Source organism: Bos grunniens, chromosome 12 (genome assembly GCF_055505025.1).
Source record: "Bos grunniens cultivar Pamir isolate PY7600 chromosome 12, Bosgru_T2T1.0, whole genome shotgun sequence".
Classification (NCBI taxonomy): domain Eukaryota; kingdom Metazoa; phylum Chordata; class Mammalia; order Artiodactyla; family Bovidae; genus Bos; species Bos grunniens.
Genome location: NC_141176.1, coordinates 66,213,335 through 66,224,771, shown reverse-complemented (window position 1 = coordinate 66,224,771; position 11,437 = coordinate 66,213,335). Strand labels below are relative to the sequence as shown.

The 11,437-nt window shown below is 35.4% G+C and overlaps 1 protein-coding gene across 11 annotated transcripts in view; it reads right to left on the bottom strand.

Annotated features, from left to right (window-relative positions):
* Window positions 1-11,437, bottom strand: part of GPC5 (glypican 5) — a 1,583,243-nt gene that overhangs the window by 1,392,406 nt on the left and 179,400 nt on the right. The window lies entirely within an intron of this gene.

Here is an 11,437-nt window from a genome sequence, read left to right as displayed (position 1 = left end):
GACAATTCTGTCAGTTCTGTTTTCATTCAAAGGCAAACAAATATAGACAAGATCAATGGAACAACAAATTCCTATTACCAAACCATATGCTCAATAGCTTGACAATGCATAGATTAAACTACCAAAAACCTTTGAAAACATCCACATACTATTGACATATATCCAGACATTGAGTCACAGAAACTAATAACCCTTAAGAACATTTTTTTTCCTGTAATAAGGTGACATAACATTATTTTTTAATCCATCACCTCTGGCTATAGAATATAATCTGCACTGACTTCAAGAGAAAATTAATTCCTAGAAAAAGCTATGAAGACAGATGATATCATAGAGTATATTAAATTATTGGCCATTCTAAAACATAAAAGAATTGATTGTATAATAAATGGAATATGAGACTCTCTCAAATAAGAATTTGTTCAAAAATAAAGCTGTTATCTTTGTTATTTGGAGCCAAGTAACAGTCTTTGATTTTTTAAATTCTTGGTGAAAGCACATTTCTTGGTTAATCATGCTGGAAACAGAATCTCTGCTAGTTGTCAAATCACACATTATTTTATTGAAATGAATTCATATGACAGTAAACTAAAAATAAGGTGCTTATCAAATTCAAACAGTCAACTATTCACTAACCGTAAAAACATATAACTTGGGCCAATCCTTCTGTTGTGATCATCATCTCTCTCAAAGAATACTCATTTCTGCTAGGGACCTTGGGAAGTAAAGCAGCATGTATAAGGCAGGGGGCAAAGGCGGTGATGGAAGTATGCAACTGGGACTCTGACATAGACAAGGTTAAAGACATGAGACTCAGAAAAAATTCAAATGAGTCAAATCAGGCCAAGCATACAAGGTGGGAAAAACAGTTCTGTGCAAAGGGAAAATCATATATAAAGGACCAGAAATGTCATACTACAAATATTGCATGACAGGAGCATGATGTCTGGTCCCAAAAGGAATTTGGAAATAATTCATGAAGCCAAGAAGAAATTGAGAAAAGGCATTGAGAATTAAAGTTCAAGTTGAAGATTTAGCCTCAGAGAGGAAAAGAAGTATTTCTACTTAGAAAGAATGCAAGAATAGGAAGCAGCAAATGAAAAACATGCATATTTCTTAGACACTTATGAGGTGTTCAGGAAGTTCTCACACTGTTCTCAGAACCTTACTAATATCAACAATATAATGCTCATAAGGACCCCCTGAAGTGGGTTGCATATCATCCCTATCCTACAGATGAGGAAAGCACAGAGAGAGGTTTGGTAAATTGCACAAGTCACACCATTATGTAGGATTTGATTTCAGGCAGTTGGTTCCAAAGTTCATGCATGTAACCACTAGGAGGTCTTGTGTCTCACTTCTGTGCATACGTGCATGCTAAGTCGCAGTCGTGTCCAATTCTGTGTGAACCTATGCACTGCAGCCCACCAGGCTCCTCTGTCCATGGGATTATCCAGGGAAGAACACTGGAGTGGGTTACCATGCCCTCCTCAAGGGAATCTTCCCGACCCAGGGATGGAACCCACATCTCTTATGTCTCCTGCATTGACAGGCGGATTCTTTACCACTAGTGTCACTGGGAAGCCCATGTCACTTTCAGGACAGGTTAAATCAGAGTTAAACTATTTCCATAAATAATTGCTAACCTAATGAATTGCACATTAATGATTAGTACAAAGACTTGGAGGAAAAAGGAAAAAAAAAGAATCAAAAGGGAAATTAGTTAAAATTTCAAAGAGGAGAAAAGGCATCATCCTATAAAATTAAAATACTGGGAAGGGCAGTAATGAATGTTTTAATGGATGGGAATCCAAAATATGCTATTAAATTTTATTCAGCTACTGTTAGTATCTTGTTCCCATTCTATCCAACTATTTTTTGAAGACTTTTTCTTTTTCAGAGAAGTTTTAGGTTCACAGCAAAATTGAGAGGAAAAGACAGAGATTTCCCATATACCTGCTGCCCTGCTCATGCATAGCCTCCTCCATTGACAACACCCCCCACCAGAGTACCACATTGATACAACTGATGTACCTACATTGATGTATCATAATCATTCAAAATTCATATTCTATCTTAGGGTTCAATATTGTATTGTATATCCTACAGATTTGGATAAGTGTATATTACCATGTACCCATCATTAGAGTGTCAAACAGAGTAGTTTCACTGCCCTGAAAATCCTCTGGGATCTACCTATTCATCTCCCCCCTGCCTCTACTCCTACCACCCAAGGATCTTTTTCCTGTTTCCACAGTTTTTCCTTTTCCAGAATATCACATAATTAGAATCATACAGTAAATTGCCTTTTCAGCTTGGCTTCTTTCACTTAGTAATAAGCATTTAAAGTTTTCCATGTGTTTTTATGGCTTGATAGCTCATTTCTTTTTAGTAGCAAATAATATTCTATTGCCTGGATGTACCACAGTTTATTTATCTATTCACCTACTGAAGGCAATCTTCATTGCTTCCAAGTTCTGGCAGTTACAAACGAAGCTGCTATAAACATCCTTGTGCAAGTTTTCATCACCTATAGGAAAATTCTAAGGAGGGTGATATGCTCAATCTTATGGTAAGCGTATGTTTTGTAAGAACTCATCAAACTATCTCCCAAAGTGGCTGTACCATTTTTTTTGTATTTCCACCAGCAATAAATGACAGCTACTGTTGCTCCACACCACATCCTCGCCAGTGTTTGGTGTTATCAGTGTTCTGGATTTGGACATTCTAATAGGTGTGTATCTCATTGTTCTAATTTGCATTTTTCTGATGATATATGATGTAGAGCATCACTTCAAATGCTTATTTGCCATCTGTACATCTTCTTTGGTGAAGCATCTGTTAAGACCTTTGGTTAGTTTTTAATTGGGCTATTTTCTCCTTGTTGCGTTTTAAGAGTTCTTTGTGTATCAATAACAGTTCTTCATCAGACTTATCATATTTTATTCCAGTTTGTAGCTTGACTTATTCTCTTCACATTGACTTTTACAGAGCATTAATTTTTCAATTTTAATGAAGTCTGGCTGAGCAATTACTTATTTCATGGATCATGTCATTGGTGGTGTATCTAAAAATTGATCACCATACCCAAGGTTTTCTTCTGTTACCCTCTACAAGTTTTGCAGTTTTGTATTTCACATTTGGTGTATGATCCATTTTGAGTTCATGCTTGTGAAAGGTGTAAGGTCTATATTGGGATTCACTTTTTTGCATATGATGTCCAGTTGATCCAGTACCATTTGCTGAAAAGACTATCTTTGTTCCACTATAATGTTTTTGATTCTTTTCCAAAAACCAACTGACCATGTGAATCTGTTTCAGCAATCCCCATTCTGTTGCACTGATCTCTTTGTCTATTCTTTCACTGATACTATAGTCTCGATTACTACAGCTTTATAGTAAGTCTTAAAGGCAGATAGTGTTCATTCTCTAATCTTGTTTTTCTCTTTCATTATTGTATGGGCTATTCTGGGTCTTTAGACCCCCTGTAAACATTAGAATCAGTTTGCACTCACAACTATTTTGTATCACTCATATTTAAGTTCAGAATTTAAAAACCCTAAAAAGTGTACACAGTACAAAGAAATGATTTACAGAGTCTAAAAGTAATTAAACAAATGATGATATATAAAAACACATCCTTGAGAGAAAAAAATAACAAAATGCAGGCTGCTTTGAGGTATAATATTGTTTCTCACTGAATTGTAAAATATGATGGTGCAAAATACGAAGACCTCAAAAAAAGATCAGTGAAAAAATCAGAAGCCACAGAAAGGTACTTAAGAGAAAACATTAGCATTTTATCTAACAGTGTCTTAATTCATCACACAAGTCAAAACAAGAAAACAAAAAACTACAGAAAAATTGCAATTTTGTTTCATTATTCTGAACATAACTAGCACAGGACAAAACATATTGATATTTATAGCTTTTTGTTTCAATGTGATCAAATTACATCGTTTTATAGATAAAAATGAAAGCTTTAGAGTACAAATAATATTATTCTGGCAACCTATCTATTTAAATTCCTTTAAAATAGGAACTTGAGATGTTTTTGAAATAAAGGAGATGAATATTTCATCCATTAGTTATAATAATGCTTATAGTCATGATAAAATGGTTACAAATAACACAAAAATGTCAACAAACAATATTTTTGTTTTAAAATTTCAATGTTCTTGAGAAAAAATATTATTTTTATAGTTAATATACCAGAAAAGACTACTAAATTTATGAATATACAAGAGAGGACAGAATAATTGAATTAAATAAACTTTTATGCTTATAAATGGTGGGTGAAAGAAACCCAAATAAACTTGCTCAATTCTTGTTGCTGTGACATATGCACACAGATACAACTATATAGCAATGGACATATTTTCCTAAGAGAAAATATAGGAAACAATATTACACTTGTTCACTCTTTCAGTTAGATTTATAAATTGTTATTAAACAAGAGGGGAAATCAAATATTATTAAAGGGATTTAAAATGATCTGAATATTTACTTTCCCATAAATTTCATATGTTGAAATCTAATCTTGAATATGATAGTGTCTGGAGATGGGACTTTTGAGGGGTGATTAGGTCATGAGGGCAGAGCCCTCAATAGGATAAGTGACCTTATAAGAGAAGCCCCAGAGAGATCTCTCACCACTTCTACCAAGTGAGGACATAGTAAGAAGACAAAAGCCATCCCTCATTAAACAGTCTACCAATTGCTTATTCTTGAACTTTCCAGCCACAAGTACTATGAGAAATAAATTTCTGTTTATAAATTACCTGGTCGACAGTATTTTGTTTTTGCAGCCCAAATGGACTAAGACAGGAATAGTTCAAAGGCTTTATTAATCACAAATATTGCTAGAAATCAGTCTTTATAATAGAAAAGAAAAAGGTAAACAAAACATTCTTTACAAATATATTGGAAATATTACTTGATATTTTGTATTTATTTGATATTTGATATAAGAATAATTTGATCATTCAAATTTCATATCAAAAACTTTTCCTTTTCCTTTTCTGAGTACATCCATGACTCACAAGAATAAATAGCAGTTTGAAATATGAAGGATCAAACATATTTACAAAATATAATATATTGAACTTAGTGAGCTATAAATAAACCACATAAATTCAGTAGCATATTGCCTCACTTTTAAAAGTAAGCTTTTGATTTTCAACATAATTTATATGATTACTAAATTATCAGACCCCAAGGTAACACATTAATGGACTAAAGAATATTTAATATTTAATATAGTCTCTTCATAAAAGATACCCATAAATAGCCATAAATTAGCAAGGAAAAATATTAAAATTTCTAATATTCACTGAAGAAGTAATTTGGATTTCTTCATCTCTGAGTCTAATCATGAACTAGTGATATACATATATAAATTACTTAAAGTACCTAATAGAGTATTTCCAGTCATACAGCCACACAGGGACCTATGTAAAAGAGCTCACAAACTTGCATATATTTAAAATTAAAAAAACTGATTTTCAGAAAGAGCGACTAAAAATCCCATTTTTGTCCCTTTGACTTTGTTAGTCAGTACTAACTAGTAACTTTCTGCATGTTGGGGAAATTATAATGGAATTCTCAGCTATGCATTTATAGACCTCTCCTTTCATGTCCTTCTCACTACTTGAAATAGTGAGACTAAATCAAAGATAACTACAGTGGTCCAAACTAAAAGGGATGAAGGCCTGATCTAGAAAAGTGGAATGGAGGAGGCAAGATTAATTTACCATCTTGGGGATGTTCTCTTTGAGATGATTATGGCACATACGACAGCCTGTTTTCATACTGGCTTTGGAGTTGTATATAGTTGACCTGATCTCAAAATTCAGACTGTAAAGTCATTGGAACATTGATGAGTGTTAAAAGGCTAGAAGTAAATGAAACCATTGAGGGTTGCTGCTGCTGCTACTGCTAAGTGGCTTCAGTCGTGTCCGACTCTGTGCGACCCCATAGGTGGAAGCCCACCAGGCTCCCCCGTCCCTGGGATTCTCCAGGCAAGAACACTGGAGTGGGTTGCCATTTCCTTCTCCAATGCATGAAAGTGAAAAGTGAAAGTGAAGTCGCTCAGTCGTGTCTGACTCTTAGCGACCCCATGGACTACAGCCTACCAGGCTCCTCCATCCATGGGATTTTCCAGGCAAGAGTACTGGAGTGAGGTGCCATTGCCTTCTCCGATTGAGGGATTGGGGAGTAAAAAAAGACAAGAATGAGAAAAGGTAAGGGGTGAAACCCTGGAAATACACAATACTTATAATTAAGAGGATAAATAAAAGTCAAAAGAAGAGGGCATTTTTTTTTTTTTAAGGAAAGAGGATTAGAAAAGTGTTAAACTAAGAGTGAAAAAGAAGTAAGGAGTTGTCAACAGTAGAAAGAGATAATAATAGAGATCAAATATTGCATAGATGTTATGCACTGGAAAATGGGATCTTCCAATGGTCATGGGTGATCTCTGACAAAGCCATTGCAATAAAATGGGCAAAAAAGTCAGGTTGGTGAGTTGAAGAGGTAATGAGAAAAATTCCACAAGTTTGATTTATTAATATTAATACACTATTGAAAAAGTTGATAATATCCATACAATGAGTAGAAATTATTCTAATTTTGCTGGAAAGGTTGGGGGAGAAACAATGAAGGATCGATTCAAATGACTCTCAAATTAAACATAAGTTAAAACTTATTTTGCAGGCTGAAAAGAAAGAGAAACTGGAATGAGAAAAACTGAAAACACATGAAACAAGGGATAAAGGACACTAGAAGGTGATAAAGGCAAAGAGGGAAAAGATTAAGAGTATAGGTCTAACATTTGACTTGTCAAGGAAGACAGGTCCTCATGTTTGGAGATGGGTGAATATTGATATTATAAATTGAAATGTGGGGTCAGAATTCTTAAAAGTTAGAATGTTCTCACCTACTTTTTTTTTTTTTTTTTTTAAATATGAGAGTACAGTATATATCACCTGTGGAGAGAGAAGGAAAAATGGTTTTGGGTTTTATCTCTTCAATTGCTCACAATTTTTCCATTAAAAAAGGCATCATTATCTCCACTTACATATGTAACACGAGGCTCAGAGAAGTTTAGAAACCCTCCTAAGTCCACACAATCAATACTAGACAGTGTGATCCCAGGGACTTGATTTTAAATAGTATGTCCTTCAGAACAATCTGATATCCCTACTTGTGGCTAGAAAGTGAGGGAGTGAATCCTAAAGGTCATATTTAAACTTGAAGCTTAAGAATATTTGCCATGGTTGTGTGCATGGATTTCTGATGTATGAACACTACTAGCCACTCTCTGGAAATGCAAGGCAACTCTGGTTGAAAGGATTTTTCTCCAACTCCCAGTAAAAAGAACATCACACCAGTGCTTTCAGTATCTCCTGGTTGACTCACTCTTGCAAACACACTCAATTTGTGTAAAGTAGCATAGTAAATTTGTCCTGGTTTAAATTCAAAACCAGCACTGAAGCTGATTTGAAACTTCTCTTTATTTCTTACTGTGAGGTTCCATATTATGAGAACTGAACCAGAAATCTCATTACTTTAATAGCACTATAGCAGGGACAATACACAATGCAAAAGAAATTTTATCAACAATGATCTCCCCAAAATGTTGGACTTTACTAATAATACAAGCTTAAATCTTTAACAATACAACTACATTCAATGAAGCTGTCCTGAGTACACTGTGTTCCTTGATATGTGCGAGAACAAGAACACACAGTTCCTGCTTTCAGAAATGTATCAACTCATTAGAAAAAGAACATTCATATAAAAGCTAATAGTGAAAACAAAATGAAGACATTTCAAAAATGTGATGTAATGATTAAGACTAGAAACATCAGTGTACTATCATAGTCTGTAAAAAGTTTCATAAGAAAGCAAGCTAAGGAATAAGATACACAAAATACTTGTTGCATGATTATCTAAATGAAAAAATAAAGAAGCAAGAGATGTAGATTTCAAGGTTAAGTGAAAAAGACTGTTCCTTTTAGTAGACAAAATGTTCTACTATTAAGTAAAAATGCATTTTGTACAACGATGCCAACACACATATTCCTTACTTTTAATATTTTCTTTTACTATGCAAAAATACACACTTGAAAAATGCATGATTAGATCACTTAACAGATACTGAGGAACTCTACTGTCTACAAGAAGACATTTAAAAAAATTATCATCAGTTTAGTTGCATATTTATGCAATATAGTTAAAGACCCTGAAGCAAGATCTATCTATAAATAACAGATTAAATGGCAATGCACTCCAGTATTCTCACCTGGAGAATCCCATGGACAGAGGAATCTGGCAGGCTATAGTCCATGGGATGGCAAGAGTCAGACAGGACTTAGTGACTAAACCACCAACCACCACCATTCAAATAGTACTAGAATAGGCTAAAATGAAAATTAAATAATATTTAATAAATAGATAATAGCTTAACAAAATTAAATAAAATTTAATAGTAAATAAGTTTTTTTTGTTATCAGCAAATAAATATACCATTCTAAAAACTCATGGAAGACAAGAAGTTTAAGTGAGCTGTTCAGTAAAACAGTGGGTTACTGTAGCAGCTTGAAAATCAAATTTCTTACACAAATTCTACTAAAAAATATTAGAAATTCTTGTGGCCATTCCATAATTTTAGAATGTCAATAAGAAAGACACTAATTTTGACTTTTATTCATATGAAAGTTCTTTTTTCCTACATATTTTAAATATACCTAGCCCGTTCCCCTAAATTTATTTAACTTATATCTAAATTAATTTCTATTTTCCTTTGTAAGGTTACTTATCTACCAAATGTTTCCATTTTAAAACCTGAAACTAATCAAAACCCATATTGTCTAAATAAAGCTGGCTCTATTGTGAATAGGAAATAATCTGACTATCATGTTTAAAGGAGAGACATAATTAATTTAAGCCTGAAGGAGAGCCAATACAAAGACAATCTGGATAAGACTGAGAAGTTCATTTTTTAAAGAATATAAATTCTTATTTTGTTTTTTCCAAAATTCCCCTCAGGTTTTCATGTTTTAATATATTAATATGACAAAGTATGACACCACCCTTATGGCAGAAAGTGAAGAAGAACTATAGAGACTCTTGATGAAAGTGAAAGAAGAGAGTGAAAAAGTTGGCTTAAAGCTCAACATTCAGAAAACTAAGATCATGGCATCCGATCCCATCACTTCATGGCAAATAGATGGGGAAACAGTGGCTGACTTTATTTTTCTGGGCTCCAAAATCACTGCAGATGATTGCAGTCATGAAATTAGAAGACGCTTACTCCTTAGAAGGAAAGTTATGGCCCACCTAGACAACATATTCAAAAGCAGAGACATTATTTTGTCAACAAAAGTCTGTCTATTCAAGGCTATGGTTTTTCCAGTGGTCATGTATGGATGTGAGAGTTGACTATACAGAAAGCTGAGCATCAAAGAATTGATGCTTTTGAACTATGGAGTTGGAGAAGACTCTTGAGAGTCCCTTGGACTGCAAGGAGTTCCAACCAGTCCATCCTAAAGGAGATCAGTCCTGGGTGTTCATTGGAAGGACTGATGTTGATGCTGAAACTCCAATACTTTGGCTATCTGATGCTAAGAACTGACTCATTTGAAAAGACCCTGATGCTGGGAAAGATTGAGGGCCGGAAGAAAAGGGGACGACAGAGGATGAGATGGTTGGATTGCATCACCGACTCAATGGACATGAGTTTGGGTAGGCTCTGGGAGTTGGTGATGGACAGGAAAGCCTGGCTTGCTGCAGTTCATGGAGTCACGAGTCAGACTCTTATTACCCTCCTTCTTCCCCAGACATAACTACTATTCTGAGTCAAACACAAACTACTATATATAAAATAAATAATTTATAAGCATGTAATGTATAACATGGGAATATAGTTAATATTTTATAGTAAGTTTGTTTGGAGTATAATCTATAAAGATATTGGATTAACTATGCTTCCCTGGTGGCTCACTGGTAAAGAATCTACTTGCAATGCAGGAAACACGGGTTCAGTCCTTGGGTTGGGAAGATCCCCTGGAGGAGGGCGTGGCAATCCACTCTAGTATTCTTGCCTAGGAAATTCCATAGACAGAGGAGCCTGGTAGCCTGCAGTCCATGGGGTCACTAAAAGTCGGACATGACTGAGCGACTTCACTTTCACTTTTCACTTTCATGCATTGGAGAAGGAAATAGCAACCCACTCCAGTGTTCTTGCCTGGAGAATCCCAGGGATGGCGGAGCCTGGTGGGCTGCCATCTATGGGGTCGCACAAAATCAGATACGACTAAAGCGACTTAGCAGCAGCAGCGGCAGCAGCAAAGAGTCAGAAAAGACTTAGTGACTAAACAACACCACCACCTGGAACTAATATCATTGTTGTTGTTCAGTCATTCAGTCGTGTCCCACTCTTTGGGACCCCATGGACTGTAGCACGCCAGACCTCCCTGTCCTTCATCATCTCTCAGAGCTTGCTCAAACTCATGTCCATTGAGTCAGTGATGCCATCTAACCATCTCATCCTCTGTTGTCCCCTTCTCCTCCTGCCTTCAATCTTTCCCAGCGTCAGGGTCTTTTCTAATGAACTGGCTTTTTGTATCAGTGGCCAAAGTATTGGAGGTTCAGCTTCAACATCAGTTCTTCTAATGAATATTCAGGATTGATTTCCTTTAGGATGGGCTGGTTGAATCTCCTTGCAGTCCAAGGGACTCTCAAGAGTCTTCTCCAACACCACATCTAAAAACATCAATCTCACATCCATACATGATGACCAGAAAAATCATAGCTTTGACTAGATGGACCTTTATTGGCAAAGACTGTCTCGGCTTTTTAATATGCTGTCTAGGTTTGTCATAGTTTTTCTTTGAAAGAGCAAGTGTCTTTTTGTGGTTGCAGTCACAATCTGCAGTGATTTTGGAGCCCAAGAACGTAAAGTCTGTCACTGTTTCCATTGTTTCCACCTCTACTTGCCATTAAGTGATGGGACCAAATGCCATGATCTTAGTTTTTTGAATGTTGAGTTTCAAGCCAACTTTTTCACTCTCTTCTTTCACTTTCATCAAGAGGGTCTTTAGTTCTTCACTTTCTGCCATACAGGTGGTATCATCTGTGTATCTGAAGTTATTGATATTTCTCCCTGAAATCTTGATTCCAGGTTGGGCTTCATCCAGCCCGACATTTTGCATGATATTCTCTGCATGTAAGTTAAATAAGCAGGGTGACAATATAAAGCCTTGACATACTCCTTTCCCGATCTGAAACAACACCACATCTAAAAACATCAATCTCACATCCATACATGATGACCGGAAAAATCATAGCTTTGACTAGATGGACCTTTATTGGCAAAGACTGTCTCGGCTTTTTAATATGCTGTCTAGGTTTGTCATAGTTTCTCTTTGAAAGAGCA